General features: G+C 37.5%; 1 protein-coding gene across 3 annotated transcripts in view; it reads left to right on the top strand.

Moving 5' to 3' along the window:
* KLF12 (KLF transcription factor 12) overlaps nt 1-19,898 on the top strand; it is a 580,319-nt gene that overhangs the window by 458,000 nt on the left and 102,421 nt on the right. The gene's annotated exons all lie outside the window — the stretch shown is intronic.

Raw genomic sequence — 19,898 nt, 5'->3', positions numbered from 1 at the left:
TAAAGAAGAGGAAGATTTAAATTAAGCCACTGTTACTGCCAATACAAAAGTTAATTAACACTTTACTTAAAATGATCTTAGTTACCTTCCATATATTAATTCTTTTTTCCCAGGTATTGACTAAATATCTACTCTGTTTCATGAATTAGGCCTTGAAATTAAAAAAAAAAAAATTAGTAGCGCATTTTAGAATTTAAAGCCTATGTGTGTGTATATGTGAGGGTGTATAAAATGAATCTCTATGATAAATAGGTACTAGGTATATTATATATTAGAGGAAACAGGATATGGAAAATCTAATGAAATTGCAGTCAGAAAGATTTGGATTCAAGTTCACATTCAGTCACTTAATAGCCGTGTGACATCTGGCAAGTTAACTAACCACTCTGAGATATTTCTTCATCTGTAATAAGAAAGAATACGTACTTTATAGGACCATTGTGAGAGTGTGGTATAGTTACAAGGCATGAAAATTGAATTGCAAAGTTTTGACAGATGAGAGCCTCAAGGGTGAAATTAATATTATTATTAGTGGTAGTAGTAACAATAATGGTAATAGTGTGTAGTATAAGTACATGACAACTAGTAAATATAAATATTGCAAGTGTTATGCTGATTTTACAAATGAAGATACTGAGGATGAGAGAGGTTCAGTGTCTTCTGCAGAGTCATATAATAAGTGGTGACGAGACAAAGTTTAGGACTTCTAACTCCCCAAACATATCTTTTTCTCAGGAGTGCCTGTAATGTCTGTTACCAGTCATATTCTTCCACTTGAACATGTATAAAAACACTTTTTTCTCTCATTTGTTCCAGTAACTGGTTGTAGTAACTTAGTTTCTCCAAAGCGTTGGATCAGAAGGATGGCTGAAATCATATTTAAGTGCTAGCATGCCCGGTCACTTCATCACCAGTTCAGTGATCAGCACAGTGATTGTGGTTTTGTGGGAGCTAAATCTTAAGATCAAGGATTCCATGTTCTCACCTGCAAAATTAGACTAAATGATGACAAAGTTCAATTCTGAGATGAATCACAAGTTTCATAGACATTTTAATCACAGTTTTCCTGCACCATATAATATATACATAATTTGTGTGTGTGTGTTATAGATATGTGTGTTTCTGTAAGTTTGGCACTGTGATTACTAAAATCTAAGTTATGCTTACTCCATTTCGGGCTTATCGAGCAAATCATGGTATTAACATCTTAAACATAACCATTTGTTGTGCTTTTAATATTATGTGCTGAGAATATAATAGTATATTTTAATATGAAACTTTTAATAGCAGCCTTTAGGAACTGGAGCTTCATTTTCAACATAACCTCTCCGATTTGCTTTGTGAAAACATTTGTAAGCCCCACAATATTTTGTTCTGACGGTGCATACGCCTGCCTTTATTACTATTGCAAAAGTTGCATGTGTATCTAGGCAAGTGCCAGATTCATTATTCATGTAAGTGTTTTCATTAAACGATTAGTAAGGAATACTGAGCTGTCACTTGGGAAGCCCTAGAATGCCAGGACCCATCAATAGTTAATTAACCATCACTCAAGAAGGAGTATGTGTGTGTAAACACTGAGAAGTGCTAAGATACTGTTAGATGAAGCGAAAAGAATGTTCTGCAGAGACGTCTTAAATATAGGTGTATTTCAAAACTTAAAACGATATGTTGAGGAAAATTTTATTCTGGGACAAATAAGTATATAGTCCTTGTTAGAGAATTTTTTTTAAAAATCTGTATTTAGGTTTACCCAAAGTTAACTCTCGGTGGATATGTCTTCCTGCTCTTAATTTCTCTGATTTTTAATGCATGTCTCTGTTTCACTATTAATTTCCCTTTCCTCTTTTTTCTGTTTGCCTTTGGATCTTGATGGCTTCTATTAACTCAAAAGCTGTCCAACAAACAAAAAAATTCCAGTATACTATGATCAATAAAATAATGCTTCAAATCGTAAGAGGATTGAACACCATCTTGGCATGTACGAGATGAGAGGATTTCAAAAGACATCCGTGCATCTGTTTCTGGCACTTGCAGAACTTTGAGTTAGGTGAGAAGGATGCCTGCAGGTAGAGAGGTGATAAAATCAAGGGTTTATGTGCAATAGAGGAAGCACATTTTAGAAGCCCTGGGCAACCAAAACACGTCTCTCCAATTAAAGCCATGGTTTAGGAGGGGTTTGAAGGCATTCCTCTTATCTCATTGGCCACCAGTGCAGTGTCAAGGAAGAAGCGGGAAAATGAGAAAGGAAGCTATTAGGAAAGACTGACACTAGAGAGGGGCGAAACTGCCTTGTCCTAGGCCAGCCCTTCAGGCAAGATCCGAACCCACAAGGTGACTCTCTACAACTGAATCTCTTCTTTGTCTCCTTTCCCATTCGGGTTCATAGCCTTGCCTCATGCAGTCATCACCATAGTTTGAATTTTTAATTTGGTGGCTTACTTTGCTGACATTATTATATTTACATAGCATAAACCTTAATATGCTAATAAATGCTCTTTTTAAATATTTGGTATTATGCATTTAACTGGTTTTTAAAATGAACGTTTATTAAATCTTCAGTTCAAGAAATTTTCCTTTGATTTGAAATGCAGAAGTTGTTAGCCATTGCACCTCTCCCCACCCCAATATATAATATTCAGATACTCTTGGTCTTTGAATAAAAAGGAACAATGCTTGGTGGCTAGAGCTGCAACCTAAGTTCACTTCCATTTAAATAGATTTTTATAGCAAGGCTCCTGAACTGTGCTTGAACCAATCATTGCAACTATATTCATTGATTCACTTGCTTCTCGTTTATCAGCTCAGCCTCAGTGAATTCAGACAAATGGGAAGAACCGGCCATAGCGAGGCCTACAGACAGGCTCTACCCTTCTTGTATTTCAACTGTAGAGATACTGTCCGAGCCAGAGACAGTGTATTCAAGTAATTCTGACAAAGCCAACTTCCAGCAATTCATAGAACATCTGTTTTGCTTAGGTCTGGTTTGTTTGTTTTTTTTCCCCTCTGATGCTATAATAGGATCATTACCCTTAACTACTTGACAAACATAATTATGAAATAAGTGTTTGGAAAAAGAGAGGTACAGGCACATGATTAGAGCAAATTATCATAATTAACTCTAACCCTAGGCAAAACAATGATATTTTTTAAATAGGTAAAATTTGGCTCTCTTACTCAGAGCCTCTAACCTCTGTACCCCTTTTTCTTCTTTTTTCTCTAACTCCAAACCTTCCTACTCCTCATTTGTTGATGCTGGTAGAATAATCGACTTCCTTCAAAGTAAAGTGTAAATGAATAAGAATATCTGAAAGCGGGCCCTCCTCAGAGGAATTAGTGTTCAACCAGGCGCAAGCCTTAAACTGAAAGAATAAAGGTCTAGACGTGATACTTTCAGTAAGAGTGAAGTGGGGAAGGGTGGAGTAGAGGGTGGGAGAAGGCGGTGAAGATTTTAAGGAGATGGACCAGCTCTCCTCAGTGTCAGTTTTCGCAGAATTGGTAAATGCATGTGATTGTTTAACTCACACCATATCTGAGTTCTCTGCCCTCTCTGATCTTGATTGTAACTGTCAGAGTGGAAAAGAAGCAACATGCTAGTAGCTTTTTGCTTTGGTTAGCATCCCTAAAATTGGAACCTGTTAAAAGGATATTCTTTTTAAATAGTTCCTTGTTAATTACATTTAAGCTAATTAAAACACTGGCTTCCTCCCCCTGTTTTTATTATATTGCCTGTGTCAAGTGCCCTTCTTCTTAAAGGAAAACAATTTGTGAATTCTGGAAATGAAGAGTCCCATCTTTATTTGCACTTAGATGCTCTTTGAAAGAACAGATATGGTAGCAAGTTGGATATCCTATTCCTTCAGAGTCTGCTGCTGGCTCAAACATCATGGTTTTTAATTTAGAAGGTTGCATCTGATGATCAGAGAAGGGTCAGAAATCTTGGAGGTTTTCGGTTTGGGTTTTTTGTGTGTGTTTTTCATTTTCCTTATTTTAAAATTCTTGATCCTTATTTCTGAATCTCCTCATGTATAACTTTGTTAATGTCTTTTAAATTACAGTAGAGAACAGTCCTAGAGATAAGGAAGAAAGAGAAAACAAAACTGTTACTGACTGACTTCTTTCAGGCAGATTCTGTGAGGACTTACATAGTTTTCGTCTAATTTGCCCTATGCTCCTGTTTTTATGCACAAATAAACGGAAGCCCAGAGAGGTTTACTCTATCCCCAGAGGTCCTATAGCTGATAATTTGCAGAGCTCATATTGAAATCAGAGTTTGTCTGACTATAAACCCATATTCCTTTATGAAGGCAGCTCTTGTTTTTATGTTGTGGCTTTAATATCTCTAAACCGTAACTTTCTAAAATTAGCAAAGTTTTTTGACACCTGAATCCCAATAAGAATATAACTTTTATGAAATAATTTCAGATTTTTTTCATCTTTAAACTCGCTGTCACTTTAAATATAATCTGACTTAGGGAGAGATAATTCTATCAGATGCCTTCTCAGAAATAGTTCTGAAAAAGGTGTTCCACTTCTGTAAATCGCACACAGCATTATATTGATATGTGAAGAAATAAAGTACAAATACATTAGAGCATTCTTTCTATAAACTTCACTGTTGCTATTATTTTAAGAAATTATTGTTTCAGTATATACATATGTGCTGACATTCCCAAAATGAGCATCCTTTTTAGAATTGCTTTCTGTCAATCTATAAAAGGAAATGTTTGTCCAAGGGTTGAAACGGTACTGTGTCATCTAATTTTGCAGCCCTTGACTGAACGATTTGAGGGTATTTGGATCATGCCTCTTCCCTTGTCTGCTGATTAGAACGAACCCAGCTGAGCTGATTGTGCCCAGAGAAGAAGCCAGAGAGCTCAGTATGTCAAACAATTTCAGGGTTTTTTTTTCTTTTAAATCTTTCCCAGATTCTTGTCTCATTAAAAGAAGCTATACTTTTATTTAATAAGCCTAATGTGTTTGGGACGCCTTCAAATCCCCACTTCATGCCTTAACAAAGAAATAGCTTTGATTCAGTTCTGTAGGTGGAAGTCTAGCTCTCTAATAGACTAATAATAGACATCATGGCTGATGGGTAAATCTGAGAGGCGTTCGCTGTCTTGCCAAGGAGATAAACACTTTTACGTTGCTCTTCTTCTAAAGGAGGTCAGAAAAAGCTCCTGATTTGATGTGAATGAACATAGGTAGAGTCTAAAGTGTATACTTAGCCTGCATCAACCCAACATTCTAGCAATATTAAAAATATATATATAATGATCACTGAGTAACTCAGTCCCTGGGTATTTAATAGCAAGATGAAGACTGTACACCCATACACAGTCATTTCTATCGCTTTGATTGGGACCGTGTTGGTCCCACTTTCGTTTAAAGTCTGATCAGTTTTTGATAATAATTTGATATTTGAGCTGTTTTGTGAATTAGCAAATTAAGTCATGTCTGTATTTGGTGAATAATTAATTCATTTATTTAGCCCTGTGTTACATGCTGGGGATACAGGATGAATGATTCATAGAACCTTACCACAGGGAGCTCAGAATCAACATATATGAGGCAAATCAAAGCCCAATGGGATAAAAGCATGAAGGGCTGCAGTGAGGACAGGGGGGAAGGTCACGTAGCTCAGTCTGGAGTAGAGGAAAGCATTGACATGCGGTAGGAATGTGTGAGTTCATAGTAACTGGCGCGGAAGTGAGTGTGGCGGAGAGCTGGGAGATGCAGCTGCTTGGGGAGGTGGGTAGGGACCTGATCAGGAAGGGTGAATTTATTCTGTAGACAATGGGGAGACATCAAGAGGTTTTAAATGGCAATGGCGTCATCAGCTTTGTGTTTTACAGATTTCAGTCTCAAGGAAGCTGGGTATGGTGGTGCGGGTTGAGCACTGTACATCCCAAAGGGTGCCATTTATATGACTAGCGCTGCCTAGCTGTCCACAGCTAGACACAGGAGCTTGTGGTATATATATATGTATATGTATAGACACCCCTGTGTCCATACATGTCAGACTCTCCAATATAGTGAGCTGTTCAGAGGATAGATAACATGTTCTAGTCTTCCATGTATCTCCAGGGCTGCTAGCACAGTGCCTGGCCAGGTACTTTTTTAAACACTAGAACAGCATTGAATAAAATAGACAAAATCACTGACTTCATGGTGCTTATATTCCAGTGGAGGAGGTGGGAGGGAAACAGACAGTAAGCATATGGTACCTCTGAAGAAGGCAAGTGCTCTGGAGGTGAGGGAGACAGGGTGTGGGTGCTGAGTGAGCTGCCAGGGTAGACAGCATTTACTCTTTCACGTAAGGCATTTAAAGAACTCTGATAAGATTGTATATTAGGAGAGACCTAAAGAGGCATGAGGTCAGGTCCCCAGGATATCTAAAGGAACCGCCTCCAGGCAGAGGGAATAACAAGTGCAGAGACCTTAAGGCAGGAATATTCTGGAATGAATAAACAAACTCACTGACCAATAGAGAACATTAATTGTACAGAAGAAACTGAGCTCTGTTGATGCCAAATAATGATTCTCCCATTACATCCCTAGGGAGAGGGATTCAGGACTGAATCTCTTTATCCACTCATACTTTTCCCTCTATGCTGTGATACAAGTTCTTTTCTTTTTTCTAAGGGAATCCGCAGTTTTTTAACCCACACAAGAATCAATAAACAAAAACAAAAAATAAATGCAAAACAAAATTTTTCTTTCAAAATTTCTTTCAAAGAAGTACTTACTTCTTTTGGGCCTGGGTTCTTGAAATCTAATTTTGTATCCCCTGATAAGTCAAAAATATTTATTATCCTAGAAAGTTTTTTTTTTTGTATATTGTTACTGTATCTTCTAGGATACAGAAACATTCGTACTTTTTCCCTAAAATTGATGCAACTGTTGTTCCAAGTGAGAGCTTACCCTCAGAATTTTTTATGCTCGAATCTTTTTGATCATTAAAAAGTAAAATAAAATAAAAGGCACCAGAATTCCCTGGCGGTCCAGTGGTTAGGACTCCGCGCGTTCACTGTTGAGAGCCCAGGTTCAATCCCTGGTCAGGGAACTAAGATCCCACAAGCCATGTGGCACGGCCAAAGAGAGAGAGAAAAAAAAAAAGAATACAAGTAATACAATTTGTTCTAGAAACGCCAGAAAATACGAAAACCAACAAACAAAACAAACAAAAAAGAGCAAAGAAAATAAATGGCACCATATATGACAGCTACTACACAGGTGTTGCTGGTGGTGTGTTTTTTTTTTTTTTTTTTTTTTTTTTTTGCCGTACGTGGGCCTCTCACTGCTCTGGCCTCTCCCATTGCGGAGCACAGGCTCCGGACGCGCAGGCTCAGCGTCCATGGCTCATGGGTCCAGCCGCTCCGCGGCACGTGGGATCTTCCCAGACCGGGGCACGAACCCGCGGCCCCTGCATCGGCAGGCGGACTCTCAAACACTGTGCCACCAGGGAAGCCCAGTTGTTGCTGTTTTGAGAGTGATTTATATCTTGTCTCTTTGGTAGGCATTTGATACTCCATACATAATGCTAAACAGCGAGTTTGACCTTCTCCCTCCCCAACTGAATTGAACATCATCTTTCTGTATACTACAGATATAAACAGATTATTTGTTTAGCCTTCCTAACCACTTGGAAATTATCGTTAACTGAGTGTTGATTTGTTTTCAAACTGCCGTGCCTCATTCTAATGTGAATTAATTACTTCTAGGTGATCAATTTAAAAATAGATAGAAATCAAACTTTTTAAAGCCAAACTTTTGTTTTTATATTTATTTATTTATTTAATTTTTTTTTGCGGTACGCGGGCCTCTCACCGCTGTGGCCTCTCCCGTCGCGGAGCACAGGCTCCGGACGCGCAGGCTCAGCGGCCATGGCTCACAGGCGCAGCCGCTCCGCGGCATGTGGGATCTTCCCGGACTGGGGCACGAACCCGCGTCCCCTGCATTGGCAGGCGGACTCTCAACCACTGCGCCACCAGGGAAGCCCATTTATATTTATTTTTAACAAGGGGATTCCAAAGCTACATCATAGACAGAGTGAAGAGCCGCTTTTGTTTGAGAATGGCTACTTATTTTTGCTACTTCTATATTTAAAAAAAATTTAGTGCCAGTAGTTACTGAGGTGACTCATAATTTAAAATAAAGTGGTATTTCATGTGGTCATACAGTATACTCCAAACTGATTGCCAGTATTAACTTGCTGCCAATTGCTTGACATACTTCTCTGTGTGAGATCTTTGTGTAGCTTTTTTCTTTCTATATGTTCTACGTGTAATTGCATTGCAAATTTATGTATACCATTTATATTTCTCATCCATATATTCTTAATGAGTATAACTAGTGAGTACAGGTAGTCATTTCTCATGCATTTTTGATGTGTGTTGACACAGATACTCAACGATGATGTTGAAATATTAATGTTTCGCTACAAGTTCCCAGAACTATTCATCACTCTATCATTTATTAATATAGTCAGAGAGAGTACATATGACAGAAAACCATACTGTAATATATTTGAAATTAACTCAATTCACCAGGATATAATCTCTTCCATTTGCAGTCAAATGCTCTAGGCACTCTCTTCTTATTACTCTTCATGAGTTATTGCCATTGTACCATAATTTTCCTTCACTTTATAGCACTCTCCCACACTTGAATCTCATTGAATATGTTTACTTACATGTGTCAAATGAAAGTAGAAAATTGAAGGATACGTTTTCATGGAGAACCTGCTGCTATAAAGAAAAATTTGACATAGATAGAAAAAGATAGCTTGGATCAGAATGAATCTTATCAGGTTGACATTTTACCATGATTTTGTGCCATCTACTTTCACAGTCACAAAGTTGAGGGTTGCCCTCAGTTGAAATCTAGTACCTCACACATTATGGCTTATCCTAAAAGTTAAATCCCAAACCATGTGCAGTTAGTGTAGTAAAAATGCCAGCAAATTTCTGGGTACAATTTTGGATCTTTTTTGTTAATTTGAATAAAATTCTATCTATTTACCTACCTATCTGCATATCCTTTCAAATATCGATTAATGTTACCTTTGGTGTCAAATAACAATAAATGTTACAAGAGAACTTAAACATGGAATTATTTTTCTGGGATAACAAGAAGTCTGGAGTAAGCAGGACAGGCGGATGGAGTGTCCTAAGGTTTGTCCTAGGGTTTCTTCTCTCTTCCTGTTTTGTTGTCCTTCAGTTGTGGCTTTCCAATGGTTATATGAAGTCAACTGCAACTCCAGGTATCCCGCCCTTATAATAGTCAGAAGAGGAGGAGTAAAAGCAAAACAAACTAACCAGAAGAACATAGCAACCAACTGTGTCACTTTTAAAAAGCTTTCCCAGGACACCCACCATATGATTTCTGCTTATATCTCATTGGCCAAAACTAATTTACCTGTTCCCAATTATTGGAGTATGGCTAAGGAAAAGAAAAACATGGACAGGACTGATTCAATTAATCAGTAATGTCTGCCACCAAATATTAATTTAATACCTAAGAAAAATAAGGCACCACCCCAAATTCAATATCAAGATTTTTTTTTTTTTTCCTAATCATATATTGCCGCTATAATGCTGTGTAGCCAGTCATTCCGGAACTCAGTGGAATACCGTCATAAAACATTTACTTCTCTTCCATGTATCAGCTGGTCATTTGGAGCAGGTCTGCAGGTTCTTGGAGCAGTACTGTTCACTCATTTTTCTTAACCCAAAGGGCAGCCCAGGGCATGTATATCTCACAGCAGTGGCTAGAACACAAGAGGACGAGCCCTATAGTACAAACAGATTTTAAGCCTTTGCTCACATCATTCATCTACTAGCATCCCATTGGCCAAAGCAAGGCACATGACCAAGCCCAGCATCAATGGGGTGGGGAAATATATTCCTCCCATGGACATGCAAAGCTTTAGGAGAGTGATGACTAGTGTACTAATATTTCGGGAAAAAATGGCTGTTGCTTCCAGAAGCAATTGAAATTAATTTACCTATTTTTGAAATCTTATTTTCTAAGTTTTAGCAAAGTTTAGTCATGTTCTCATGAAATTTCTAGATGGCCCTGGTGGATCTCATAAATTCCTCTTTCTATATCTACTTAATGATGTATGTTTTAAAATTAATAACAAGTACATTTATTGAGTCTTGATATCTGGATTTCATCGTGTAAACTCTTATCTCCAGGGCTTACACTCTCAGAAGTGTTTGATTTTGCCAAGTGTAATGGAGTGGTGTTACAAAAGATGTAGCACGTAGCAAGAGGCTGATTCTAGCTGAATAAGCAAAATCTGTGAAATGTAGTTATGTTCAGTCTCTAAGCTCAAATTAACATTGATTAACCTCTTATGGTGCACAAAGTGACAAAAAAATTAACATTAGCTAATGTGCCTGTTCCCCTGATTTCTGGAATTAGATAGCTGTGGACTGTGAGAGTGACAAAATACAAAACATCAAATTGAAACTATTACGCAGGTAAGAGAAGATAAAATCTTTGAGCTAAAATTTCGTGACCTTTCAGCAAAAAGTGTTTGGGTCTTCATTTCTACATCCCTTCTCCATTTTGTTCTGTATATGTAATCACTGTTACAAGTGATAGAAAACATGGAATTGATTCTTGTAATTTTGATTTTCTAATGCAAATATAAAACTCATTTATTTATTATTATTATTTTCTTTTTGCGGTACGTGGGCCTCTCACTGCTGCAGCCTCTCCCGTTGCGGAGCACAGGCTCCGGACGTGCAGGCTCAGCGGCCATGGCTCACGGGCCCAGCCACTCTGCGGCATGTGGGGTCTTCCCGAACCAGGGCACGAACCCATGTCCCCTGCACTGGCAGGCGGACTCGCAACCACCGCGCCACCAGGGAAGCCCTAAAACTCATTTTAAATTGTACATTTAGAGAAACTTTTTCTAGTATATAATAGTAAAGTGCAAGCGAGGAAATTGATTAGAAAAAATAAATGTCTTTCTTAAAATCAAGAAAATCTTCTTCTCTACTTGGGTGGATTACATTGTTGGGGTTAAGATATTAATTTTTCACTGTAGCTTTTTATGAGGCTTATTATTCAAGTAAAGTCAGTAGACCAGTAAAGGTTTTACAATATGAGAATATCCAGCAAAAGTATTGTCAAGAAAACAAACAAAGTAATTGTTGAATTAAAAGCATGTAATCTCTTCATAGACTAAAATCAACCTGGTTTTTTAAAAATAGATTTATAGCCTTGGCTTTTTACTCCTACATTTTTACCAAAGCTTCCAGATTGACAGCTACTTTGAAAACAAATCAGGAGTTTCATAAATCTTGCCATATGTATCTTTAAAAGATCAAGATTATCCTAGTGTTTTAAAAGGGATTGCACGATAAATTATTAGTCATGAAAATGAGTAACAAGTTGGTCACATGCCCAAAAAACTCAGGAAGACAATATCGGAAGTTATTGAAGTAGTTCAGACACGAGCGCCTCTGGGCCTGGGCCAGGGCTCCAGTGGTGGCTTTTGAACCAGTAACAATAACCCTAAGTGTTGTATTAAAAATATAGTGCTTTATAAGTCTCCGTTTATTTTTATTATGTATCTCACCATGTTCCTAACGTAGCAGTGAATGAATTATCTCATTTTACAGATGAGGACAGTATAACTCAGGAAAGTTAAGTACTTAGTAGGCATCATAAAACTAATAAGTAGTGATGCTAACGGTGCCCGATCAGATATATTTTACAGTACATGTTAAAAGTGCTCCTTCCTGCATTCTGTCTTGAAGGGAAAGGATTTATGATTTATGGTTTAAAGGAATAATTGACAGTTTTAGTGATAACTAGACTCTAAAGGATAAGATAAAGGCAGAAGGAATGGCCATGCCTTTGCACTGAATAATGTAATTGAGTAGAGTGGGTGGAGTTTGATAAAATGGTGAAACATACAAACAGAACCATCCTGTTGGAATTTCGAGATCTGGAATTGGAACCGATTAGAGAAGGCTGGAAATACAGAAAGGCAGTCATTGGCATAAGAATGATTATTGAGGTTAATTTTTTTTTGAGGTATTATTGACATACAATAAAACACACATATTTTAAAAATACAGTTCAACAAATATCATATATTAACGCATATATGTGGAACCTAGAAAAATGGTACAGATGAACTGGTTTGCAGGGCAGAAATAGAGACACAGATGTAGAGAACAAACGTATGGACACCAAGGGGGGAAAGTGGTGGAGGGGGTGTGTGGTGGGATGAATTGGGAGACTGGGATTGACATATATATGCTAATATGTATAAAATGGATAACTAATAAGAACCTGCTCTATAAAAAAATAAATAAAATAAAATTCAAAAAAAAATACAGTTCAAAGGGTTTAACAACTGTATATACAGTTGCCTCTTGGTGTCCATGGGGATTGTGTTCCAGGACCCACGCGGATACAAAAATCCGAGGATGCTAAAGTCCCTTATGAAAATGGCTTAGTATTTGCATATAACCTACACAACATCCTCCCTTATACTTACTTTAAATCATCTCTAGACTGCTTATAATACTAACACAATGTAAATGTTATGTAAATAGTTGTAAATACAATGTAAATGTTATGTAAATAGTTACCAGCTCCTGGCACATTCAAGTTTTGCTTTTTGGAACTTTATGGAAAAAAAATTTTTTTTTTTTCAATCCACGATTGGTTGAATCCACAAATGCAGAACCCTTGGATGGGGTGGGCATGGAGCCGGGGTTGGGTCTGGCGGGGAGGGGGGCGACTGTACTCATACACCTGCAACTTTTTCTTTTTTTTTAATTAATGTTAGAGTAGAAGTATGTGTATGAGATGGGTAGAGAGAAATAGTGGGGGGGGGGTTGTTGAAGATGCCCTGCTTAACTAGCTTTATTTTATTTTATTTTTTTAATTTATTTATTTTTGGCTGCATTGGGTCTTTGTTGCTGTGCGCAGGCTTTCTCTAGTTGCGGCGAGCTGGGGTTACTCTTCATTGCGGTGCGCGGGCTTCTCATTGCGGTGGCTTCTCTTGTGGAGCACGGGCTCTAGGCGCGCGGGCTTCAGTAGTTGTGCTGAATCAAGATACAGAACGTTTCCATCGCCTAAAATGTTACCTTCGCCCCCTGCACCCACCAGTAAATTCAGTACCTCCCCCTAACCCCCAGCCAGTCACTTTCTGATGTCTGTCTATGGAGTAGTTCTAGACCTTCCTTTATGGAATCGTATACTGTGTATTCTTTGATTTCAGTCTTTCACTCAGCATGATGTTTTTTAGATTCTTGCATGTTGTTACATTGCTAAGTAGTACTCCATCACTTGGATGTAATATAATTTGTTTATTCTTTCACTCATTGATGAACATTTGGGTTGTTTCCAGTTTGGGTTTATTATATTAGGGCTGTATGAACATTCTGTGCAACTCCTCTGTGGACATGTTTTCATTTCTCTTAGGTAGCTACCTAGAAGAGGAATTGCTGGGTCAAGGGAACATGTATGTTTATCTTTGTAAGAAACTCCACAACCGTTTTCCAAAGTAGCTGTATCCTTTTACATTCCCGCCAGCAGTGTGCAAGAGTTCCAGTCAGTCCACATCTCTAGCTACCTTTGGTATTCATAGTCTTTTTTTAAGGCATTCTCTTGGTTACTTAATCTTTCAAAGAAGATCTATTCAGTCCTCCTCAGTGAAGAACAAGATGCCAAGGACAAGTTTGGGAGGAAGACCCGTGGTGAGGAGACAGATAAAGTTACATGGACAGAAGTGCTAAGAGAAGCATCAGGAAAATAGGGAGGAGTGATTTTCAGCCAGATCCTGTCCCTTTGAGGTTTCAGGAGAGTGAAAAATGAGAACTCTAACCAATTTAGCAAAAAATGAACTAGAGACAGTACAGATCTCATCGAGTTGTGGAAAGGACTTATAAGCCTGGATGCAGCAAGTTAATAGGAAGGAATCATGAGTGCTGAAGGGGTAGGAGCCTAAGATTCGAGGAAGCAAACGTATACACATAACTGTGAGGGAGATGAGAAAAATAGGATGACAGCCAGAGGAGTGATGTTCATTTCTGTAGGCTAGAGATCAACCCAGAGTAAAAAGAAAGCTTAAGACACTTATTCAAATAACTGTGTTTGGGGGAAAAAAAACAAACTTAATTACAACATGTTTTTGTCTGAATATATAAATTTGATTATCTGATAACTATCGGAGAAATCAATGTAGGTAGCAATTATGATTTTTTATCCATTCAGAATATACTGATTGAAGGCCCAGTAAATGCCATCGTCATTGGTATCTCCCCCTCTCTGTTTTCATTCTGGGTACCTCTTTGTCTTCTTATCCACATGAACTTTGAAATTCTTCCTCTGATCTCTTAACTTAAGACGTGAATAAGTATTTGTAAGCTTTAAACCCCAAATGAGGTTGGGTCTTGGTTTATTCCAATGAGAAAATAAGGAGCTTTTCTTTTAGTAATAGCTCTTCCATTTGCTAACTCCATAATAGTTTATAACTCTCCAACCTTCCCATTTCTTATCCATTAAAGATAGGGAGAGTCTCAAGCATTTTCCAGATTTCTGTGCTTGTAGAGTGCCCAGGAACTATAGTTACCTCTTTATGTTACATAACTAAAAGTATAAAGTCAAAATTGCAGGTAAATATTACTGATTCATCCAGATACTCCTACCACGTCATTTGAATGACTGTTTATTGTTGTTTATTGTTCTGCTTAATGACATGACAGACATCAGGAGGGGATTATTTCCTTCTTACACTGCATTCATTCAGTGCTTATTGAATGCTTGCCATGTGTAAAGACCTCACCCTCAGCTTCGTGAAGGAGACAAGTAGAGAATGTCATCTCTAACACGCCAAGAGTGGTTTCGTTTTCTGTCCACCACAGTAACTAGGATATTTGTAGTCAAAGAAAATTTCCAGTGAACTTAAGTTCTTCCACGCATTGCAGTAATTTCTGTTATCTTTCATGGAAGCTCACGTTACTTGAGCATCGAATATATGCCAGAAATCACCAGTCATTGGGGAAGGTCTGCGTGGGTCAGGCAAACCCATCTTTATCACAGGGGAAAAAAAAGATTCAAGATTGTTTCACATGTCTTCCCAATTTAAGGGGGGAAAAAAGTGTCAATACTTCCTTTTTAGCAAATCCGATGCTTGTAAAACCCAGTCGTTATTGATTTTAAAACCAGTTTAAGAGGGAGGAGATAATGGGGATATATGTATACGTATAGCTGATTCACTTTATTATAAAGCAGAAACTAACACACTATTGTAAAGCAATTACACTCCAATAAAGATGTTAAAAAATTACTTGAATTTAAGTAATCAAGTAAGAGTTTGGAATTTAGAGTTTTAGAATTGAAACTTCAATAAGATTTAATGTAATGATAATAGATGATTTATACGAGATCCAATAAAAAAATATCAAGAACCTGCTTTACATATGAAAAATATTAATCACGAAGACAGTAGTTGTTTAGGAAAGGAGTCCTAAGCCAGGAAATTCATTCCCATCATGTCTCCAAGCTTATTCACTGCTCTGCGGGCTAAGGAAAGGAGTTTGTGAGCTATAAACTCTTCGAATGAGAAGATATGTTCTGGTGTCAGAAAAGTTCCTTTGATGATGCTTTTCAAGATGACACCTATAGAATGCTAGATTTTAAATGCTTAAGGTTCATTTTAATGAAATTCAGTAAATTTTAAAATTGCAGTTATAATACAATCACGTATAAGAGTTGCCAAACAACTTTTTTTTTTTTTTTTACAAACTTGGAGCCTATACTTGCATTAATTTGTGCTGCCATATTATCTTATTTTAGGGGCAGATTGCAAAACAGATCTCCTGCTGTCTCTCTGTTCATATGTTTAAAAATCCTGTAAATGCAATTCTTGAGGTGCTGAATGCAGGAACTCGGCACAGTGCTTGTAATGCAGTAAAACCTCAATAAATGTTAGTTGTTGCTGCTTCTCTTTATGACCCTTTTTATCATACATTGCTAGTTATAAAGGCTGTCACTTTGCACGAATTCTTTTCAAATTCATGTCTACAGATGTCCACTCACATAAAATTGCACAGCTGAGTACATTACTGAAGCACACATGTGCCAGGCTCAATTAAGTGTCAGGCAGAGTCAGGCATATGTGTTCAACATGTGACTTCACCATGGCTTAGCAGTCATTTGTATCAAGTGAATCTTTATAGCATGTGTGGCCAAGATAATATATTAGAAATCATTTTGGTTCTTATTTTCTAACTCTAATAATAATGATAATATACACTTTCATTAGACATTTTTCTTAACTAACTTAAAAACAAAAGTTTACTGTTTTTCAGGCTTCTGGGCCATTGTTTTATTATTAAGATGTGACATGTACATTGTTAAGTGTACAGATCTTAAGTGTACAGCTCAGTGATGAACACACTCATGTGACCTTCGTATAGATCAAAATATAGAGTATTTCAAATACCTCAGAGGGTTCCTTTACATCCTTCCACTCAGTACAAATTTAAATTATTCAAGTACCTCTCCACCCAGTGAAAATCGACATTATTCTAATGGCAGAGGATTCGGAGATTGCAGAATGGCCTGTTAAACAGTCTGACCATTTTTAACTGTGAATTTCAGTGGTTCCAGATTCTTTTAGACTCACTCACTGGAACGAAATGCAAGGTCATGTGGATGCTGCCATGATCTTAGAAAAACCCTCACATTTTAGTATTTATATTAAAACACATAATTGTTCTTTTCATATCCATTTTGTAATAATTAGTAAGAATTTCTATTCGTAAAATAAGTTTATTATAGCTACATATTGCTTTTGTCTCTTTTACGCTTTGAGATTCTGTGTTCAATTTCATCGCAAGAAGGCTTCTTGTAGCAGTTTTCATCTAAGATGTGGATACAAATTGGTGGGTTAGGACTCACTGGTATATTGTAATCGGTTCAAAGAGTGGAGTTGCAGCTAACTGGAAATATCATTTAACCTGCTGTCTGTACCATAGCCATAATGAGCAACCTTCAAAATCTGGGTTTATTTGGGTCTATTTTCTGGTGTCTGTTTGACTCTGTATATAAACATGAGAATTACATGTCTATGAATATTGGGGGAAAAGCAGTTAAAAACAGCTGATTTAGGTCGTTGGCTTGCCATATTTAGTGCATTCTGCAGACCAGGATAGCACATTGTGGGGAATAATTTTTGAGACTACTCCAGCATGATGCCAGTGAACTGGATTCCTGTTTTGATGATTGTATTCTTTGGCCCACAGGGATCATAATCCCAGAACAGAAGCCATGACAACAAGGCCGAATACTATATTTCTTTACTTATTCCCTTTCCCATTTCAAAAGAAATTTTGCCATAATCTATGTAAATGTACCTAGTATAGTGTAATTGAAAAATTAACAACTGGACTAACAAATCAACATACAGGAAAAATAATGCAACAACTGTTAGATAAAGCTAGGGAACTGTTAATACCTAGATACGCAGAGCATGAGATTCTGCATGATAAATACAGGTAGGATGCTGGTGTCATCCATATATACTTAAAGGTCACTTCTATAATAAGGCTTTATTCTAGGAGAATAGCCACAGAAGTACTGCTCTTAAAGAAGACGGTGATTTTTTCTGACCTGACAACTTATCTGGAATGACAAACAGGTAATGTGGCAGAAAAAAAGTGGCAATTCAATGAGGAAGAAAGACAAATTGCATTGAAATTCTGCTACAGTATTATTTATAGAAAAATACTTCCAACTGCATCATTAGATAATAGTGTAATAATGATTTTTAGCTTTTACTATGTCTGAGTAGTCACATGAATATGTACTTTTACTACTAAATCTGGTAAACATTTCTGCTCTCGTGTCTTTATAAAATGTATAGACTGCACATATCTGTTCACTCTGATTATCGTATTTTGAGTCCGTTTAACTTTCAGATAACTTTAAGAAAATGAAAGAAGTCCTAGGAAGTTTTTTTAGGGATCTTGAGAGGAATGCAAAAGAATTTTTTTTGTAATTTATTTCTGGTGAGTTTGAAATGCAGAACATGTTTTCCAAGGGTTAGTTCCCCCTATTATCAAAAATTTCAAGATCAGAATAGATAATGTTCTGTTCACTCAATGTGTTAGTTTTATCTCCTGGAAGGACAGGAGGGACTTTCATGGAAGAAGGAGTGTGGTTTGTGGAAGCCCAGAGCTGTGAGTCCTTGGTCCTGAATTTCACTTCCCCTCTGTGTTCTGCTGGCCCTGTTTTCAGGTTGCCCAGCCTCAGCACTCACTCACATCTGCAGAATGGAGATGAGGAGACCAGCTCCCTCCTCTGTTATTAGACCAAGAGGAGGGAAACACCAGGATTAGCTGGAGAGTTCTTGCAGCTTCTTTGTAAACTTGTTCCTAAATGCACTGTGGCATCCCCGGAAAATTCTCTAAGCATGCTTTCTAAGCAGTATTTTGACTCCAGGACCATGCCCAGCACTGCATGCAGTAGATAGGATGCAATATAAAATTCTATGCATCTCTATTAATTGGTTTTGAGTGCCACCCTAGAGAGTCTTGACTTTTATTGCTGCAAAGTAGTGTCAGCATGGGTGACTTCACAAAATACTTGATCATTGGAAGGATTAACTTCCATTCTAAGCACAAAACAGTGTAATTTTAAAAAGAAATTACAAAAATAAATATAAGACAAATATATTGTCCAGAGCAGACTGATGTGGGTTTTGACTTACATTTTAAAATAAATTATAATAAGAATAGTATGCTTACTGTTTGGTCTAGTATTTTAAGGGAAAGGACTCTATATAATAAAGATTGAACAATTAATTAAAAGAAACATAAGGATTACCTGCAAAAGTCAGAAACAGATACATTTAAAACCAGTTTTTGTAAGCAACTGGATTGCTGAGATGTTTAGTTTATGAAATAAAATGTGAAAACTGAGTACCATTATGTAAACAGTGAGTTGAAAAGAGGGCAAGAAAAGAATGTGTTCTGAGCAGTGGTCATGAGACAGGCACACCACATCTCATCTCTTTTCATTCCCACAGCTACAGAAAATAGGTGTTAATTTTCCCACTTAAGCGATGAAGAACCAAAAGTCAAATGAATGTAGGTCACTTGCACAAGATCACAGAGTATATTTTGGAAATAGGGTCCAACCTAGCTATGTCTGACTCTGAAGCCTTCCTTTTCATTACATTGGGGAAGAACGAGGGCGTCCTTAGTCCCTGTGTAGCCAGAGTCCCACTCACCATTGGGGATGAGGGAGATCTCCAAATTGCTTTCTGGCTCTGAGTTCTGTCTGGGTAGTAGAAAAAAGAAACGTTTAGAATTGGTGCTCATTTCTTACTGACTGGTACCATGGTGACCATGGTGACACCCAGCAAGTCCTCGAATGCCATAGGGTGCTCATTTACAGAATGCAGATATAGTAATGCCTGTGTTCCTGCCGCAGGCTTTTGTGAGGATCGAATGAGACAGCAGTGTTTTGTGCAGTCTAAGGCACTTCCCAAATGGAGACTATCACTGATCCAGCATTCATGGCCCCGCTTAAAGACCAATGGATGAAAATATTTGTAGGAAAACAAAGGTGCGCAAACCTTCCCTTATAGGATGCAATTTGTGAGACCATTATGTGTCCCCAAGAGCATTTATACTCTTAACTCACCAGAGTAAAAGGAAACTTTATTCTCAGTAGTTTTGAGTTTTATTAATGACTCAAACTGTTACAATTCGGAAAAATAGTGGAGTCTCTTAATAGCTTTCAGAAGTAACAATAAACTATTTGGAAATGTGTACAGAACTCAGCAGTTTGCTTAGATGACAGATATATAGGACTCAAGGCAGGAAAACTAGTCAGTTTTCACTAGACTATGA

Source organism: Globicephala melas, chromosome 18 (genome assembly GCF_963455315.2).
Source record: "Globicephala melas chromosome 18, mGloMel1.2, whole genome shotgun sequence".
Lineage (NCBI taxonomy): Eukaryota > Metazoa > Chordata > Mammalia > Artiodactyla > Delphinidae > Globicephala > Globicephala melas.
This window is presented reverse-complemented; position numbering and strand designations above follow the sequence as displayed.